This window comes from Lutra lutra, chromosome 8 (assembly GCF_902655055.1).
Source record: "Lutra lutra chromosome 8, mLutLut1.2, whole genome shotgun sequence".
In the NCBI taxonomy this organism is placed as follows: Eukaryota; Metazoa; Chordata; class Mammalia; order Carnivora; family Mustelidae; genus Lutra; species Lutra lutra.
In genome coordinates this window covers 70,813,290-70,833,365 of record NC_062285.1, presented here as the reverse complement: position 1 = coordinate 70,833,365, position 20,076 = coordinate 70,813,290, and the positions used below count along the sequence as shown (strand labels likewise).

Below are 20,076 nucleotides of genomic sequence, written 5' to 3'. Positions count from 1 at the left end.
CAAAAATGTTTCCATATAAATTAATGGTCATCGCTTCCTCACTTTATACCATTTTGGCTTAGGAAAGTTTTCATAGGAATTCTCTACTTTTGGATAGCAGGAGAAACCTGCATTCCTGTTAATTCTTCTTTTGAGGCAGGAAAACTGAGCAGAGACAGGTTAAGTGATTTTCCCAGAGTTGTATGTCTAGTGAATGGCAGAGCCAAGATCCAAACCTCGGGGGCAAAGGAATACTCTGCCCTCCCCAAAGCAAGAACAAACCACCACTACCCTTTCTTATTCTTTACCCTCAGTCGTATTCCCTTATTTACGTCTTCCTATACAAGCCCTCATATGAAAAATGGTCTATTTTCTTTTGAGAAGTTTCCTCTGCATTAATGGATATTTTCCCTATTCCAGTGGCCTGGGGGTGGAGGGGCGGGGGGGATCTCCTTAGCTTCACTTGGTGCGGTTTTTTTTACATGTGTTATAAAGTTTGCCGACCCCATTCTCTGTATCATTGGTCTGGACACCAGCAGCAATAGCCTATCCTGGAAACTTGTTAGAAATCTACGCTTTCAGCCCTACTTCAGCCCACTGAATTGGCATCCCAGGTAGCGGTCTTTAATCTTTAATCCCTTTGTAACAAGCTCTCTGGGCCGTTCTGATGCAAGTGAGAGGCAGAGGACCACTGATGGAGAGGGCTTCTCCATCAGACACGTAAACGTGTCTTTGCAAATCTCGCCGCCAGGCACTGGAAGGCCAGGCTGGCCACTGCCTTGCTCACACGGGTGACGCTAGGACCCGGGCGGCACGGGCCTCACCGCTGCCGCCCACGGCCGGGGGCGGGGCCAAGCTGTGCGGGGAGCCGGGACCTTGCCGCTCGACCCGCCCCTGGAGGCGGACTGAGCTGACTTAAACTCAGGGGCCCGGGAGGCCACAGCGTCCTCCCCGCTTGCCCGCGCTAGGTCGTTCGCCGGTCGGTAAGTGTGGGGCCGGGTAGCCCGCGGCTCCTCGCTCGCCTTCTTCGGCGCCCCATGGGGCGCTGGGCGCCAGAAGTGTAGACGCCCGCGGGCTGGGGCCCGGCGTGTGGCGGCGGGCGCTTTTGTTCTGAGGAGGGGACGGGGTAGCGGGGTCGCGGACTCTCAGGCGGCTCCGGGCCTTGGCCAGGCGGTTCCCGCGCCCAGCCACCCGCCCCGCTCGTGGCCCTGAGGCCGCGCGGGACTGGCGGTGGCCAGCTGCGGACGCCGAGCTCGAGCCGGAGGGCGGAGCCTCGTTGGGTGTTTTCTTTAAATTGCCTTATTCCTTGTGGTGGAGGTCGCGGGTGGAGAGAGCGAGTACTCATTTTGTTGAACTACAGGCGGTTGTTTAGGCAGTGGGTGTGAAAAAAGCTTATGTTTGTCATTATTTCCTGTCGTCGGCGTGGAAAAAAAAAATCTGTGTTTTGCATTTACTGTTTCTCGAGCGTTCTTTTCCTCTCCACCTCCATTATTCTGACCCTCCCAAAACAGGATTGCTCGGCTCGTATCTCCAAGTGGCCCGCGAACGCCTCTGTACCTCCTGTGCTCTCCGTTCTCAGCAGTAGCTAGTTCCTGGAGGCATTTTTAAATGCACAAATGCATATCGCTTTTAGGTATTCTCGAGGGATGCGAAATGCCCCGAGCGAGTGTCCTTAGGGTCCCGAGTTCAGCAGCACCCTTTGGGGGAATCGTTTCAGTGAAAACATTTAATTTGTAACACTTTAATTTTTTTTAAGATTTTATTTATTTGACACAGATCACAAGTAGGCAGAGAGGCAGAGAGCGAGGGGGAAGCAGGCTCCCAGCTGAGCAGAGAGCCGGATGCGGGGCTCCATCCCAGGACCCTGAGACCATGACCTGAGCCAAAGGCAGAGGCTTAACCCACTGAGCCACCCAGGCGCCCCTATTTGTAACATTTTGAAAAGGCCTATTTTTAAAATAGAACAGCCGGTGATGTGATTCAACTTGGGGTGCATTTGAATAGGCGCGTCACAGGGCTTGTTTGGGGATTTTTCTGTTTAATGTTGGCTGTAAACCGTATGTTTTATTCAGTGTTAACGTGCACGAATGTTAAGGTTTTACTTTTTTTTTTTTTTTTCTCCTGCATAGGGGAGATTCGGATTCTCTTATTTTTCTCTTACTATTCAGGAAAATTGCAAAGACAAAGTAGTTTTGTTTTAGAATGGTAGGACAGTAGTGAACCTGGAGGACCGCACATGAATTCTGACTTAAACAGTGAATGGTATTTTAGGCCACACCTAGTTTATATTTCTGTTACTTTGCACACCTAAGAAGAATTTTTGTAAACCTAGTATGTTTTTGGTGCAACCTTAAAGGAACTGAGTTTTGCACAGCAGTGTTGTATCAAGTAAACAGATTAACATATACTTTTATTGTAACTTTGAAGTAAATTTCACATACATAAAAATATAAATCTTATATTAAATTATTATTAATTACTAAATGTTTCTTGCTCTTCCTAGGACCAAAGAAGTAAACACTGTGTGAAGGGGGAACACGTTTTCAGAGGGAAATGGGAACATACACAATAATATAAGAGTAAGATTGTCCTTACAAGTAAGTATGTTACCTCCAAGTAACCTTCTTTAATTTATCTGTTAGGGAATAAAATTGGTTAAACATTAAATGGTAGGACACAATGGATTTGATGACAAAACTTGAGGAGAAATGGTATGGTTGACAAAGCACAGAGAATTCAGTTGTTAATCTTTGCAAGATAAGGAAGAGTAGATTATGGTGAGGTGACGGGTTCAAGTCAACTCAGGTAGAGGTCTACTTAAGATTGCTCTGTTTCTTGATTTTTTAAAATTTGGTTTTATTATTTCTGGCAAGGGGTTGGGATAAGGCACCACAGAGCACAACTCTGAGAACCATTCTGTGGGATAGAAAGCTGGAGAGATCATCTCTAGGGCTTCTATTCTGTAAACACCCAAGTTGTGTCAGGAAATAATCCGTAGTGATTAAGACCATGGCCTTGCAGTCAATTGCTAAGCTTCAAACTTGGCTCTACCATTTATTATCTATACAACCTTGGGAAAATTATTTAACCTTTTCCTTTAGTTTTCTCATCTGTAAAACGGGGATGACAGAGCACCTACCTCATAGCATTGTTGGGATAAGTTACATGATTTTACTCATACAACACACTTGGAATAGCTGTCAGCTATAAGTGGTAAGTGGTTAATAAATTTTAGCTATTGTTTTGTTAGAAGAAAGATATTTTATAGCCCAAGACAACATTATGCCTAATAGGGAATTCAGTCTGCTAATGTAATCTCTAAGTTGACCCAACTCCAAGTCAGTTTACCAGCTTTGTGTTGATTAAATCCCTGCATTATAGACCCTGCTGTAGGTCCAGTTTTTGTAGGAAAGTACCAGACACAGCTCTAGTTTTTACCTGCAGGCTTAATTTGAAATCAGGAATGCCTCCATTAAATTCTTTATCGAGGGCAGATTTGCCCGAAAGACTTGTTTTTCCATGTTACTGTGTGATATACAGGAATCTCTTCCCGTTTAGATTATTGATGTCTGGCACAAATAGGAGTGCAAATGTTTAGGGAATTGATGTTGCTTTTTAAAAAGGTGTTTATAGGAGCGCCTGGGTGGCTCAGTCAGTTAAGCATCCAACTTCTCTAGGGTCATAGTCTTGGGGTCCTGGGATTGAGCCCCATGTCCGGCTCTGTCCCATGCTGGGCTGGGGGAGGGGGTCCTCTGTTTTTCCTCCTTCCTCTGCCCCCTCTCCTGCATGCACCTGTGCCCTCTCTCAAGTAAATAATGAAATCTTTAAAAAGGTATTTATAAAAGTGAATTTCCAGTTTTTGTGTGTGAGTATGGAGGCCTTCTCCACCCTTCTGCCCCCCCACCCCATGTAAGGCATACTCTGAAACAGACATGGAAAGCATTCAGTTTGAGATAAAGAGACGACAGTTTACCAACTCTTGTCTCCAGAAATGCAAGTTAAAATTTACTTTGTAATAAGACTTGTAAAGAAAGAAGTAATCTTGCAGACTCTGAGGAATTCTAAATGGTTTGTTGGGAGGCAGCATTGTAGTGTATATATTCTTGGGATCTTAAGTGTGCTTATAAATTGAAGGGCAATGTTAGAGGCTGGCCTGTTGAGGTAAATGTCTCAAGTGAGACATTTGCTCATAGTTGTAATGACTGCAAAGATTTAATGACAATAACTAAGATTCTCTTGAGATGTATTAAATTACAAGACTTCTTTGTAAGTAAAATCTTTAATCTATTCTTAAAGTTGCAAAATGTTATATGAAATATTGTGCACCTTAGGTTTTAAGAAACAAAGAAATCATAAGCAAATTATTTTTTTTAATTCCACAAGGTAATTTATTGGATCACATCATTAGAAGTTCAAGTAGCTCCATCTTCGGCTGGATCTAGCTTGTGAATCTAAGAAAAGAAAATTTTTAGGCTTTAGAGAGACATTCCTGTCTTTGAGCTCTGCTGTCTTCAGCATTGACTTCATTCTCCCTTCATTGAGTGGTTGCAGCATATCCAGGTATATACCCAAATAGCTTCGTCTTGGACATGCCTTGTGTATGATTGCTTTACCAGAAGTCTATAATTAATTTCATTGGCTTTCATTGGGTCATGTGCCTGTCTGTGCTGATAACAGGGAAATGCTGTGTTTAGTTCTTTACAGTTCGGGGATAGAATTCATACATACTCATTAATTCATTTTGTCCGTTTACAGAGTACAGTGATTTTCGGTATATTCACATGGTTTGCAACCATCACTGCAGTCATTTTAGAACAATTTCTTGATACCAACCCCACCCCCCCCAAACAGTTTCCATGTTCAGTAATGGTGTCAACTCATGATGATGAGGCTGTAAAGCAACCAAAAGAGTTTCTTAGGCATCTTTGGGACTGCAATCTGGGACACACAGATTTGACTGAAATCCAAAGTGTACTCCAAACGAGTGGGGAGTGCAGGGTTATAGAGGCAGAAACCACAAGGGTACGTAACTTGTTTTGAAGAATAATGATTGGTGGTACCAGAGTTTAAACTAACTAGAATACATGATTGACTGGCTAATAGGCATTAACATTCTCTCTGTTTCACTCCAAAGTAAGAGGATGTGTTGCAGGAGGGTGGTCTAGTTCCAGTTGACAAAAGTCAAAAGTTCATGGTGTTCCAAAAATTGAAATAAGACAAGCACTGGCCCTATTTCCTCAATATCCTTCTGACTCTATTTGGAGTGACTGTTAGTAATGCTTACTCTGTTTCGGAATGTTGTTTCACAAATTCCTCCCTCCTCCACCCCCAACCCACCCCAACCCAAGTATTCCCAGGCAACTGTTAATCTAGTTTCTGTCTCTAGGTTTGTGTGTTCTGCACATTTCTTATAGATGAATTAATAATACATGATCTTTTGTGACTTTCTCTCACCTCACGTGTTGTTTTCAAGGTTTATCCATGTTGAATCATGTATATACTTCACTGCTTTTTATTGCCAAGTAATAGTCCATTGTATGGGTATGCCGCATTTTGTTTATCCTTTCATCAGGTAACAGACACTTGGCTACTGTAAATAATGCTGCTGTGAGCATTCATGTACAAGTGTTTGTGTAGACATACATTTTTAATTCTCTTGGATATATACATAGGAGCAGAATTGCTCCATCATATGATAACTATTTGATCTTTTAAGAAACAACCAGGGGCACCTGGGTGGCTCAGGGGGTTGAGCCTCTGCCTTTGGCTCAGGTCATGATCCCAGGGTCCTGGGATCGAGTCCCACATCGGGCTCTCTGCTTGGCAGGGAGACTGCTTCCACCTCTCTCTCTGTCTGCCTCTCTGCCTACTTGTGATTTCTGTCTGTAAATAAATAAATAATCTTTAAAAATTAAAATAAATAAATAAATAAATAAATACAAAAGAAAAAGAAACAACCAGAGTGGGGAGCCTGGGTGGCTCCATCTTTAAGCATCTGCCTTTGGCTCAGGTCGTGGGAACGAGTCCCACATCGGCTCTCTGCTCAGCAGGAAGCCTGCTTCTCCTTCTCCCACTCCCCCTGCTTGTGTTGTGTCTCCGTCAAATAAATAAATAAAATCTTAAAAAAGAAAGAAAGAAAGAAAGAAACTGCCAGAGTGCTCTTCATAGTAGTGGAAGCATTTATATTCTCAACAGCAATGCATAAGAGTTCCAGTGTGTCCACATCCATGGCAAGCACTTTTTGTGGTATGGCACTGTTTTTGATTGATGGTTTGTGATGTTGAACATCTTTTTATGATCTATTTAGATCTTTGGAAAAATTGTTTAGAATCTTTGTTGACTTTGAATTTGAGTTGTCTTTGTATTGTTGAGTTGTGAGAGTTCTTTATTGAATTCTGTTCCACTGATCATTATCTATCCTGTTTGATAGATAGCACATGGTTTTGTTACTGTAGTTTTGTAATAAGTTTTGAAGTTGGGAAGTGTGAGGGGCACCTGGGTGGCTCAGTACTTTAAGCCTCTGCCTTGGGCTCAGGTCATGATCCTTAGGGTCCTGTGATCGAGCCCCACATCAGGCTCTCTGCTCAGCCGGGAGCCTGCTTCCCCCTCTCTCTCTTTCTGCCTGCCATTCTGCCTACTTATGATCTCTGTCTGTCAAATAAATAAATAAAATCTTCAAAAAATTTTAAAAAATATATGAAATTGGGAAGTGTGAATCCTCCAAATTTACTCTTTTCAAAATAAATTTTAGGATCACGTTCTCAACTTCTGAAAAGACATCTGGGATTTTGGTAAGGTTTGCACTAAATCTATAGATGAGTTTGGGGAGTATTACCACCTTAACATTATTAAATCCTTTAATTCATTGAATGTGGGATGTTTTCCATTTTTTTTAGGTCTTTAATTTCTTTTTTCTTTTTTTTAATAAAACTTTTTTTTTTTTTAGTAATTTCTATACCGAACATGGGGCTCAAACTCACAACCCTGTGATCGAGGTGTATGCTCTTCCTGCTGTGCCAGCCAAGTGCCCCAAGTATTTTGTTTGTTTTATCTAGGGTTTTTTTTTTTTCCCTCAGAATTATGACACCTTGGGGTGTCTGGGTGGCTCAGTTGTTGGGCATCTGCCTTTGGCCCGGGTCATGATCCCCAGGGTCCTGGGATTGAGCCCCACATAAGGCTCCCTGATCAGTAGGAAGCCTGCCTCTCCCTCTCCCTCTCCCACTCCCCCTGTGTTTCCTCTCTTGCTGTGTCTCTCTCTGTCAAATAAATAAAATCTTAAAAATAAAAGAATTATGACACCTTTTTTTTTTTCTTTCTTTTAAAATAAACTCCACACCCAACATCAGGCTCAAACTTACACTCCAAGATGAAGAGTTTCATGCTCTACTGACCCAGCTAACCAGGTGCCCGTGGTCTTTAATTTCTTGCAGCAATGTTTTACAGAGTATAAATGTTTCATTTTTGTTAAATTTATTCCAAAGTGTATTTGGTTCTTTTTAGTGATGTAATGGATTGTTTACAAGAGTAAGTGTTGTTTAGTTTAGAAATACATTTGGGTTTTGTATATCGAGCTTGTACCAGGCAACCTAGTTAAATTAGTTTATTACTTCGTTAGTTTTTTAGTGGATTCCTTACAGTTTTCTACATACAATATGATGTCATCTGCAATTAGAGTTTTTTTTTAATTTATTTATTTTTAAAAGATTTTATTTATTTGACAGAGATCACAGGTAGGCAGAGAGGCAGGCAAGATAGAGGAGGAAGCAGGCTCCCTGCTGAGCAGAGAGCCCAAAGCAGGACTCGATCCCAGGACCCCGAGACCATGACCTGAGACGAAGGCAGAGGCTTAACCCACTGAGCCACCCAGGCGCCCTGCAATTTTACTTATTCATTTCCAATCAGATATCTCTCTCTCTTTCATTCTTTTTGTATAACTGCCTTGGTTTTTTGCTTAACCCTCTAGTACAATACTGAACAGAAGTAGCAAGAATAGACATCTCGGGGTGCCTGGGTGGCTCAGTGGGTTGGACCTCTGCCTTCGGCTCAGGTCATGATCTCCAGGTCCTGGGATTGGGCCCCTCATCGGGCTCTCTGCTCGGCAGGGAGCCTGCTTCCTCCTCTCTCTCTGCCTGCCTCTCTGCCTACTTGTGATCTGTCTGTCAAATAAATAAAATCTTTAAAAAAAAAAAAAAAAAGAATAGACATCTCTGTTTTGTTCCTGATCTCTTAGGGGATAAGCATTCAGTCTTTGTTCGTTATGAAGTAAGCTATGGGTTTTTTGTAGATACCTTTCATCAAATCAAAGAAATTCCCTTCTGTTTCTAGTTTGAGTGTTTTTATCGTGGACATGTGTTAGATTTGAATGTGCATTTAATTTCTGCCCTATTAGATCCTTCTGCATCTGCTGAGATGATCGTGTGGTTTTTGTTCTTCATTTTATTGGTATGTTATATAACGTTGATTTTTTTTTTTTTTTTTTTTTTTTTTTTTTATGTTGAACCAATTTTGCATTTCAGGGACAAGTCCCACTTGGTTATGGCATATAATTATTTTTATATGCTATAGTATTTGGTTGCTGGTACTTTGTGGGGATGTTTTTGCATCTGTATTCATAAGAAATCGGTGTGCAATTTCATTGTGATCTCTTTTCTGGTTTTGCTATTAGGGAATATTAGCCTCATAGCATTAACATAGCATTCCCTCCTTTTGCGTTTTAGAAAAGTTTATAGAATTGGTTTCTAATATTTAAATTTTTTATATGGTTCACCAGAAAGCTATCTGGAACTAAGCATTTCTTTTTGGGTAATTTTCTGGTTACTAATTCAATCTCTTGATAGGTCTGTTTAGATTTCTTATATCTTCTGGAGTCAGTTTTGGTCAGTGTGTCTTTTGGGGTCTTTCGGGATTGTGCACTCAATTCCACTCTGTGGGGGAAGGTTCCTCCCACATCAACAACAAGCAGTTCTCTGGAGATATGATGTGGGTATTCTGCAAGTCAACACATTTCTGATACTATATACCTGGAAGTAGCATCAGATTCTGTAGGTTGAGGGCTCTGTCCCACAAGACTGTCCTCACCCCCATGTAAGATACCAGTTGCAAGCCCAGGTTGTCCCTTGTGCTTCTGACCAACGGGCTACATATTGTAGGTTTTTCTCTGACCCTCCTTGGACTTACATATTGGTCACAAGTCCAGATTGTTTGTTACCTGTACTTCCAGCTAGCTGGCTGTGTAGATCACAGGTTTCCACAAACCTCTTCCCTGGAGTCTGTTAATTTGCTAGAGAGGCTCACAGAACTCAATCATTTTACTTACTAGGTAACTGGTTTATTGCAAAGGATTTTAAAGGATACAAATCAGTGGTCATAGAAGAAATACATAGGGTGAGGTATGTGGGAAGGAGAGTGGAACTTTTGTCTCCTCTGAGCATGCCACTCTCCCCAAATCTTCATGTGTTCACAAATGTAGAAGCCCTCAGAATCCTGTCTTTTGGGTTTTTATAGAGGCTTCATTACATAGTCATGATTGATTAAAAACATTGGCCATTGATTCAGCCTCCCATCTCCTTCCTCTCTGGAGGTGGGAGAGGGTGGGACTGAAAGTTCCAACCCCTTAAGCAGGGGGCTGGTTCTCTTGGCCAACAGCCTACCTCTTTTGGTGCATTCTGAAAATTTTCCGTATTAACATAACAAAAGGTACCTTCCTTCATCACATAACTTTGGAAAACCTGAGGATTTTAGGAACTCTGGCAGAAATGGGGACAAAGATCAAATACATATTTCTTACTATAAATCACAATATATGATTTTTATCCAAATTATCAAATACATTGGCATACAGTTGCTCATAGTATTCTCTTTATGTTCAGTGAAGTGTTGATAGTAATGTCTCTATTTCCTGATTTTAGAAATTTGAGACTTTTTGGTCAGTTCAGCTAAAAGTTTATCAGTTTTGGTGATCCTCTCAAAGACCCAAGTTTTGGTTTTGTTCGTTTTCTCTATTTTGTATTCTCATGGCTAAAGTTTATGACAGCAAAATACAATATATGACCAACAGAGAGAGAGAAGGCACAGGCAAAGTTCATGGAGGTGAGATGCATGTTTCCAGGTTCTTCTTTGACGAGTACTGCATGCGTATGCCATCTCTGCAGCTGCAGATGGCAGGGACAGATGGTCTCCAGAAGCATTTATGTGCATTAGAAATTCTTTAGAACCCCAGAGAGTATTTGTTTATGTAGGTTATATCAAATCTGCTTTTGCTTCAGTTTTTTGCCATGTACTGTTTTAGATGAAGTAGTTGAGGGTGTTTATTGGATGTATGAAGTAGATCAGTGCTTCATTACAGTGCTGAAGGATCCCTGCCACAACTTCTATTGGTTTTTACATTTTCCTTCCATGTGACCATGTTACTGGACAGTGTTGTGGCTAGGGTGGCTTAGAGCATAGTATAGATCAGTTCATAATTGAGTGATTGTCATGCCATCTCACCTGCAAAACTTGCATAGGTCCCCTATGCTGGTTGGAGAAGGAAGACAGTAGACCTAGGGGATCAGGGTTGGGGAAGAAGGCAGAAAACTTGTAATCTGATTTACCCCAGGCTGTTGCTACCTACCACCCTCAGTCAACATACTGCTGGCTAATTGAAGATTGTAATCTGAGGACTCTTACCAACTCTCAGCCCCTGCTGATTTGGAGAGTGAATGTCCTTGGGAGTGGTGTCCTTTGGGTCAAGGCTTCTATACCTTATCCTTCTAGTCATGATTTCCATTGGTTTCCTGATCAGTGAAAGCAGAGTTCTCCTGTATGTATTTTCTGGACTAGAGTTATAGGCTCTGGCTTTAAGTGGATATGTTATCCCCTGCCTGACCCTTCTAACAAAGTAGATTGTGTTCCACAGGTCTCTTCTGGTACTTTAGGTCCCCTTGCATCATTAATCTCAACCTTCAGTTCTCTAAAATCTAGATCTTAACTCCATGCCAATAAAATGCCTCTGTTAGAACAAAGTTCTTGTGACCCTCTAAACTAAACCTGGGACAACCAAAGTGGATGGTAGAATGTGGCTTATAATGACAGAGATAACTAACAGTGTGTAAAAGTTCTCGGATTTTTCTTCGGGGCAACTCAGCCTGCTTTTATGGCTCCTATTTAGTTTTGTTCAAAAAGTTTATCCACCTCAAGAGCCACAGAATTGGCTCACTCCTATTATAATAGCAGTATTTAAACTCCTAATAAGTACACTTTGTTCTCCAGCAGCATGTTGCATCTTAGGTAGCTTATACTTGCCTGGCAAACTACTTGTGTACTTGAGACCCTTGTCAGGGATTTCTAGATACTTGAAACCACTACCCCCTAACGAATCCTTTTTCCTTCCTTACCTGGAACAGTCTGCTAGGCAGAACTCCAAGGAAGGGTAACTGACTTTCTCATGTGTGCTCTGGGATCTTTAATTCCCACTCTAGGGTATAGTACAACTATAAAGGTAGTCTGAAATTTGTCTCTGACCTCTGCTTTAGAGACCCAGTAAAGTAGCATAAACTTCCTAGCCGGAATGACAGATGGATTGCTCTGAACTTCCACTGGCCAGTTAGGATGCGATATATGTGATTCCCAACACCCTGTGCTGTCCTTTAATCAGTCAGCAAAGGTAGAGTAGTTTATTTCCTCCTCCCTTGTTCTTCCAGGGAGAAAGCCATGTAGCTGTCATTGGTGAACCTTGATGATGATACCTGGGACGTACTTTGCTGACTTGGCTCTGTGTGGAGGCCTGACCTCCACAAAACACCTGATCATCCTGCTAGGGATCAAGGTCAAGTCAGTCTTTTCCATTGTTGCCTAAGAGAAAAGTACAGTTAATTAAGGTATTTGACCAGCTGTCCTGTGCTTCTGAGTAAAATTTGTAGCTGGACACATGAAAGGTAGAGAAGGTAGAGATGTAGGGGGAGAGGGCAGCTTCACCATGGTACTGTGATTACCTTTGTCTTCTCATGGGTCGAATAGGCAAAGCCTAATCTCTGTCTGAATACCTTGGCAGGACACCCAGCATGTCCTCCTGGAACAAAGGTTGATAAGAACCCTTGGGAAAAACGACCATGAGGATGTTTTTTTGTTTGTTTCTTTCTACTGCCCTGGTGTCCATTGAGCACAGTTTACCACCTCCCTTACCCTTGAGATATAGCTGCAGGCTATAAAATGATTATGCTTGAGTTGGCTTCTCAGCACCCTGTGTTCTTAGCCATGTTGGTATCATCCTCCAGGAATAGGGACACTGATGTTGGTTTGTTTGTGTAAGTAATAAATTGCATATGAAATTATAGTCTTGTCTCCTTTCTGTCTCTGGCAGCGTGGAGACCTCACAGCTGTGATAGTGGGACTTACAGCCCTGCTAGCCATGACACTACTGTGTGGCATCATATCTTAAAAGCATTCAGCACAGTTCTTAACATATGGTAAATTCTCAAATGTTAACTGTTACTTATAGAGTTGTATTATAAATAACACAAAACTTGGAATATTCTTGAAAGCTTAATTCAAGGATTGAGAGCCTAATTTCTCCCGTGACTAAGGTTACAAGCAGCCAAAGGTAGAATAGGTTGAGTAAATATGATACTTTGGCATTCCTGAAAAGTGTTGGTATTTGTGGCTTTGTTGATATTATAGAAGTATTGGTAGCTTTTTCTAATGCAGATTGGTTTTTTCAATGAAAAATACTGGCCTTCCTCAATTTAACCACATCAGTGGACACTCCCAAATAAACTTTGGTATGGAACACATTAGAAGTGGAACTTAAAAAGCGATAAGGGAGAGTTCCAATTTAAAATACCAGAATAGTTGTTTATTTTTGCTTTTTTGTTTGTTTAGATAGGAGAAAAGTATATTTCTTAAGAAGTTTCTATATTTTTGAAGTACTAAAAGGCTTGCAAATGAAACCATGTGATAAGTATGGTTGATATAGATCTGAAGGGAGGGGTGGGAATTTTTTCCCCATCCAGAAGTTTAAATAGGGACTTCTTTTTAACTTGGTGTTCATCACTTACAGATAATGTTTATTCATTTGACATTTATTGAAGCCCACTGGACATTGTCTAGATTTGCATCTTTTGTGTTGCTCTAAGACAGTCTTTTTTTATGCCTATCATCTTGGTTATTAATAGCATTGTCTTTCACTTCAGTAATGTTTCAGTTTGATAAATTAACAGTCACCCTGTATATGAAACAGTTCTTGATGTGGCTTAGTTTGTCCTATTCTTTCTTACTATTTCATCTGACCTATAGTAGGCCTGGCCATGGCAAACCATAATATGACAGTTCTCTTTTCATAAGAGTTTTGTTCGTAGGTATGTGTGCTTATGTGTTTCTGTAAAATAGATACGATGATTATTCTTCCAAGCTGTGATTTTTAGATTATTTTTTGCTTGGTAAATTTCTGTAATAAGGCTAAATTACAAATAAAATAAGCTTCTGGGTTGACAATTTTTCATTTAAACTACAATCTTTGCATTAAATGGATATAGGATACTTTAAAATGAAAAGACAGTTCACAAATCTTTTCTTACTTTGGTGAGGGCTTAATGAAATTTTTATATGAAAATCACATACATTGTTAACATACAGTCTCTTATAGCTGTTTGATTAATTTTTTCCCTGCTTCACAAGTTAATTTTGCATTTCATAGCTTACTATTAACAGCTTCTTATACTTTGAATTTTTAGTGACTTGCTTTCTTCCAGTTTCTCACAGGATGTAACAGTGATAATATCAGAAAATTTAAAGCCCCAGACTATGCATTTCATAGCTTACTATTCACAACTTCTTATACTTTGAATTTTTAGTGGCTTGCTTTCTGCCAGTTTTCTCACAGTATGTAATAGTGATAGTATCAGAAAATTTAAAGCCATAGACTGTCAAACCTAAAGGTAGTTTGTCTAGGGACGCCAGGGTGGCTCAGTCAGTTACATGGCTGACTCTTGATTTTTGGCTCCGGTCATGATCTCAGGGTCTTGGAATGGAGCCTGTGTTGCTCAGTAGGGAGTCTGCCTAAGGACTCTTCTCCCTCTGCCCCTCCCTCTCCATGTGTGCTCTCACTCTTTCTCTCCAATAAATAAATCTTTAAAAAAAGGGGGGGGAGGAGAAAAACTTGGTCTATTTCTAGGATGTAAAAAAGGTTTTTTTAGCTAAAACTTTTAAGATTGTTTTTATGATGACACACAAACCTCACAGATCTTCTCTTCAGGGTAGGAGTGTGTGTATTGATTCTGACTTCCCTCAGTTTGGGTTATGGCACTTTTATCATTGTCAGCATACAAGGACTTCTGGCCTCCCAGGGAAGGCCAAACATCTTACCAGCATCAACATATTGGTATTACCTATTCTTCAGACTGCAAAACCTACCAGATGCGGGGGGGAGGGGATTAGTAGAGCCAGATTTTGTGCTAACTGTATCAAGAGTCATTATTCAGGGTTTGCTAATTTACTTACAGCTAGTAATAGCAAGGATGTTCCTAGAATTTCCCACAGTTGAATATAAAATTCCAGTGTTTTGGTGGCTTGATGACATCTCCCATTACTGGGCGGTCTGCTGATCTTTCACCACTGGACAAAAGTACTTGAACTGTTGTTGCCAAAGTGGGGAGAGCCTTAAACTTAGAAGGCAACCAATGGACAATTATTTACTAACCCACAACTTAAGATACTCAATTTGTTTTAATCCCTATTAGAAACAAATACAGGCGTGTATAATATGTTTTGTACTTCTCTTTCTTCGTTGACTTTTCTGCCAGTTCTATTCATTATTGAAAATATGGAATTGGAATTTTCAACTCTTGGTGAATTGCCTTTTTCTCCCTTGTTCGTGTTTTTGCCTTTTTTTTTTAAAATTTGAATGCTCTTTTAGGTGTTTTTAATTGTTTTATCTTTTTGTTAGATTGACCCTTTATGGTTGCAGAATAATTCTTATTTCTAGTAAGATTTGTTTATTTTGTCTGATAATTAGCATAGACCTTCCATAGTTCTCTTAGCTGCTGTGTTTGCATGATATGATGCCTTCTTTATTCTTTTACTTTCATTCTGTTTGTATCTTTGGATCTAAAGTGTATCTGTTAGAGAAAGCATTTTAGTTAGATAGGTTTTGTTTTTGTTTTGTTTTTTTTTTTAATCTAGTCTGATATTCTCTGTCTTTTGGATTATTTAATCCATTCACATTTAATGTTATGGATATAGTGGGATTTATATCTGCTATTTATACTTTTGTTTTCTAGGTCTTGTGTCTTTTTCCTCCCTTAGTATTTTCTTTTGCATTAAGTGAATATTTTCTAGTGTACATTTTAGTATTCTAAATTTTTTTTCCCACTGTATATTTTGTGGAAGCACTAATTACCTTTTTTGTAGACCACCTGAAAATCTTTCTTATTGTATTTTTCTGTATTTTGTATATGTTATATATTTTTTTATTTTATTTTTTCAGTGTTCGAAGATTCATTGTTTATGCACCACCCCCAGTGCTCCATGCAATACGTGCGCTCCTTAATACCCACCACCAGGCTAACCCATCCCTCATCTTCCAAAACCCTCATTTTGTTTCTGAGTCCATAGTCTCTCATGCTTTGTCTCCCCCTCCGATTTACCCCAATTCACTTTTTCTTTCCTTCTCCTAATGTCCTCTGTGTTACTTCTTATGCTCCACAAGTAAGTGAAACCATATGATAATTGACTTTTTCTGCTTGACTTGTTTCACTCAGTTTAATCTCCTCCAGTCCCAACCGTGTTGGTAAAAAAGTTGGGTATTCATCCTTTCTGATGGAGGCGTAATATTCCATCTTATATATGAACCATATCTTCTTTATCCACTCGTCTGTTGAAGGGCATCTTGACTCTTTCTATAGTTTGGCGATTGTGGCCATTGCTGCTATGAACATTGGGGTACTTTGGCCCTTCTTTTCACTACATCTGTATCTTTGTGATAAATACCTAGTAGTGCAATTGCAGGGTCATAGAGTAGCTCTAAATCATTTTTATCTATACCTTTAAAGGTATTAAGCATTTAAAATCTAGCTTATTATGCTTGTGAATTTTTTTTAAGATTTTTTTTTAATTTATTTGAGAGAGCGAGAATGAGAGAGAGCATGAGAGGAGAAAGGTCAGCAGGAGAAGCAGACTCCCCGCTGAGCAGGGATCCTGATTTGGGACTCGATCCTTGGTACTCCAGGATTATGACCTGAGCCAAAGGCAGTTGCTTAACCAGCTAAACCACCCAGGTGCCCTATGCTTGTGGTTTTAAATCAAACTAAAAGACTGTTACTAGTATGGAGGTAGAGAGGTGAAGAATATGGGGCCCAGTGAGGTTGATCTCTTGTTTTTGAATTCTGAATCCTAGAATATGTGTGTACCTGTGTGGAAGCCCTAATCCTGGAGAGACAGGTTGATAACTAGGAATAAAGGGAAGTGGAGTAGGATTTTATTTATTTTTATTTTTTAATTTTATTTATTAGAGAGCATGAGCAGGGAGAAGGAGCAGAGGGAGAAGCAGACTCCCTCCTGAGCAGGGAGCCTTATGTGGGGCTCAGTCCCAGGACCCCGAGATCATGACCTGAGCCAGAGGCAGACACTTAACCCACTGAGCCACCCACATGCCCTGGGAATAGGATTTTAAATGTGGAGATTCTGTATGAAGGTCAGCTTTGTTGCCGGAGATGCATGTTACATTTATATTGGTGGGCTTCATAGATTTGATGATGGGAGAACAGCAGATGATGCTATTTTTTTCTCTGAAATATAAGCAGCTGAGTTAGGGCAGGGAAACGTGTGTGGGTTGGAATAGCTGGGGACCTGAGAGGAGAGGTCTTAGAGAATAGGGAAATTCAGTAAAATGAAGTAGAATTGTTGAGCAGTGTTAAGTTTGATATTTGTGTTCCTGAAATAAAAACAGTCTGCTGACTTGTGTGACTTTTATTTTTCCCCTAGAAAACTTCAGCTGCTCCTGTGCAGAGAAGGAGATTCTTAAAATCAGCCATACTTGGGGTTTGTCAGGTGAGTGCCATGGCTGTCACAGGTGAAGGGTGATGATGGAGTGGGGTGGCGATTTTGTCCAATAATTCATTTTTTCAAGAGAAATTAAGATGATAGATAGCTCATGTAAATCTTGTCTCTGGTAATCTCCATTACATTATATTCTCAGAAGGCTTAATCCTGGGTATCCAAAAGTAGAGACTCCAAGTTACTCAAAAAGGTCATTTGTCTTCCTACCCATAGGCTCTATATTGGTCCTCCAGGGTTGCCCTAATGTAACAGACTGGGTGGCTTAAACAACAAATTTGTTTCTCTCAGTTTTAGTCTGGAAGTCCAAGATCAAGGTGTTTGGTTTCTCCTGAGGCCTCTCGGCTTGTAGTCAGCCTCCTCTGTGTGACCTCACATGGTCTTTCCTCTGTGTGTCTATGCCTGATGTCTCTCTTAAAAGGACCTCAGTCCTATTGGATTAGGGCCCTAGCCTTATCGCCTCACTTAAATGTAATGACCTGCCTGAAGGGCCTGTCTCCAAATATAGTCACATTGAGGGTTAGGGCTTTAGCATAATGAATTTGCAGTGGAACGACACAATTCACTTCATAACTGGCCTCCCACTGCAAGTATGAATAAGAACTAAGGGGAATGTATTAGGCATCATTAACTCCAGTGTAAGTGCCACTTTGCATTAATGCACCTGCTTGATCAGGTCAGTTGTATTATTATTTCTGTTTTAAGTAAACTGCCCCTGATTCCAACTTATGACCCTTAGATCAAGAGTCTAATACTATGCTGACTGAAGCAGCCCGGTGCCCCCAGTCAGTTGTTGTATTAAGGCAACTTTCTTGTGAGAAGGCACATGAGGAATATGCGGATCTGTTTTTTCTTCTTCTTTAAGTTTATTAGCCAGCATAATAATAATTACATCATTACTTTCAGATGTAGAGTCGGTTATTCCTCAGTTATATATAACACCCAATGTTTATCACATCACATGCCCTCCTTAATGCCCATCACGTAGTTAACTCTATTCCCCCACCCTCCTCCTCTCCAGCAACCCTCAGTTTGCTTCCTAGAGTTAAGAGCCTCTCATGATTTATCTCCCTCTGATTTCTTCTCATTCAGTTTTTCTGGGATCTGTTTTTAATCCAGAAGCATATATGCCTTCTTCAGTTTTTGTTTTGCTGCTTAATGAGAATACTCCGATGCATAAATTAATAGATCTCAAAGATCTGTAGATTGTTTTGGGTTTTCTACATAACCTCTGCATAGTAGTTTTTATGTTTTCCTTCCTGATTCTTAAACTTTTTGAGGATCTCCAGTACAGTGATGAATAGAAAGGGAAATAGTGATGTGTTGGTTTTGTTGTCAGTCTAAATTTTGAAAGCTACCATGTATCAAATTTAAGGAAATTTCTGTTGTTGGTTTGATACAGTTTTCTTCAAATGAATGAATGTTGAATTAAAAGTTCTTGCATGTGTTGAAATGAACTTGGAATTTTAAAAATTATTGTCGTTACTTAATTTTCAAATGACATCTTGTATTTCTGAAATAATCCCAATTTGATATGATAGGTTATTGTTTTCATATGTCACCCTTTTTGGTTTGCTAACATTTTATTTAGGATTTTCGCATTTGTGTTTCTGCGAGAGATTGGCTTCTTAATTTTCCTTTTCATCTTTTGGATGATAGCATCAGTGAATGAGCTTCTGAAGTGTTCTCTCCTTTATCTTTTGTTATTTTGAATTATTTCTTTCATAAATGATTGTTAGAATACTCCAGCAAAGCCATATGGGTCTGGCATTTTCTTTGAAAAGATACTTAATTAGTGGTATTTTTCCTGGCTAGGTGTATTTTTTTGAAGAATTTCTCTATTCCACCTAAATTTGAAATGTATTGGAAAGGAATTTTTCAGAATAATAATGTTATTTTAAATCTATAGGGTCTAATGGTAGTCTCTATTCCCCATATTGTACTTTTTAAATAGAGATTGATTGATTCTAAAGATAGAGTAAGTGGGTGCATGCAAGCTGGGCTAGAGGCAGAGAAAGGGAGAAAGAGAATCCACAAGCAGATGCCCCAGCTGAGCAGGGAGCCAGGTGTGGGGCTTACAACCCTGAGATCATGACCTGAACTGGAACCAAGAGTTGGCCACTTAACCAACTGAGGTGCCCACCCCACTCCAACCCCCCACCGCTGCCAGTATTGCACTTTAAAAATGTCATGATCAGTATTGTCAGAGGCTTACTGATTTTTATTCTTTTTAAAGAATTACCTTGTGACTTGCTGAATCTCTACATTTGCATTCATTATTTTGTTTATTTCACTCATCATTTCCTTCCTTGGATTAACTTATTACTCTGCTTGTGATAAATGTGGGAATTGTTTCCCAGTCATTTCATTTTATTTTAATTAATTTTTTAGAGATCTGAAGTAATTTCTGCACCCATCGTGGGGCTCAGACTCAACAACCGTGAAATCAAGAGTCACAAGCCCTGCTAACTGAGCCAACCAGGCCCCCCTTCCAGTCTTCTTTTTAAAGTACATTTATTTATGCTATGAATTATCCTCAAGTGTTACATGACCATGAGTGTAAGAGCAAGTTATGGCCTGAATTGTGTGTCCCTCTTTCCCTGTTCATAGGTTGAAGCCTTAACCCCTAATGTAACTATTTGAAGATAAGGCCTTTAGGGAGGTAATTAAGGTTAAATGACATTACAAGGGTGGGGCTCTGATTCAGTAGGACTGGTATCCTAAGTAGAGGAAGAGGCATCAGAGCACTTTTTCTATGTAAGTATAAAGTACATTCCTTATTTCTCAGTTATTTGGCAATTTCCTGGTTACTTCCCCCCCTATAATTTCTAGATTGATTCTATTGTAAATTAATCTGAATTATTATAATTCTTTGAAAATTGAGGTTTATGGCTCAGTTAGATGGTCATCGGTGGTAAAAGTTTTATGTGCGCTTGGAAGGAATGTCTGCATTGGGTGATCTATTAATGGCCTGCATTTGGGATGTACTATTAATATGTTAAGTTTGTTTAATTTTATTATTTTAATTTGTCTTCATTTATTATGGTTATAGATTTGACTTTTTAAATT

The 20,076-nt window shown here is 40.0% G+C and overlaps 1 protein-coding gene across 5 annotated transcripts in view; it reads left to right on the top strand.

Annotated features, from left to right (window-relative positions):
* Positions 1–848: 848 nt before the first annotated feature.
* RESF1 (retroelement silencing factor 1) overlaps positions 849–20,076 on the top strand; it is a 30,585-nt gene continuing 11,357 nt past the window's right edge. Inside the window, exons 1-6 of one of the 5 annotated variants that reach the window (XM_047740759.1) lie at positions 849–962; positions 2,483–2,576; positions 4,363–4,539; positions 10,003–10,068; positions 11,661–11,837; positions 19,618–19,764. The gene's annotated coding sequence lies outside the window, so the exon portion shown is untranslated. Of the gene's footprint in view, positions 963–2,482; positions 2,577–4,362; positions 4,540–10,002; positions 10,069–11,660; positions 11,838–11,880; positions 12,426–16,935; positions 17,002–19,617; positions 19,765–20,076 lie in introns of those variants that run through there. The other 4 variants (XM_047740762.1, XM_047740760.1, XM_047740761.1 and 1 more) reach the window with 4 other exon arrangements.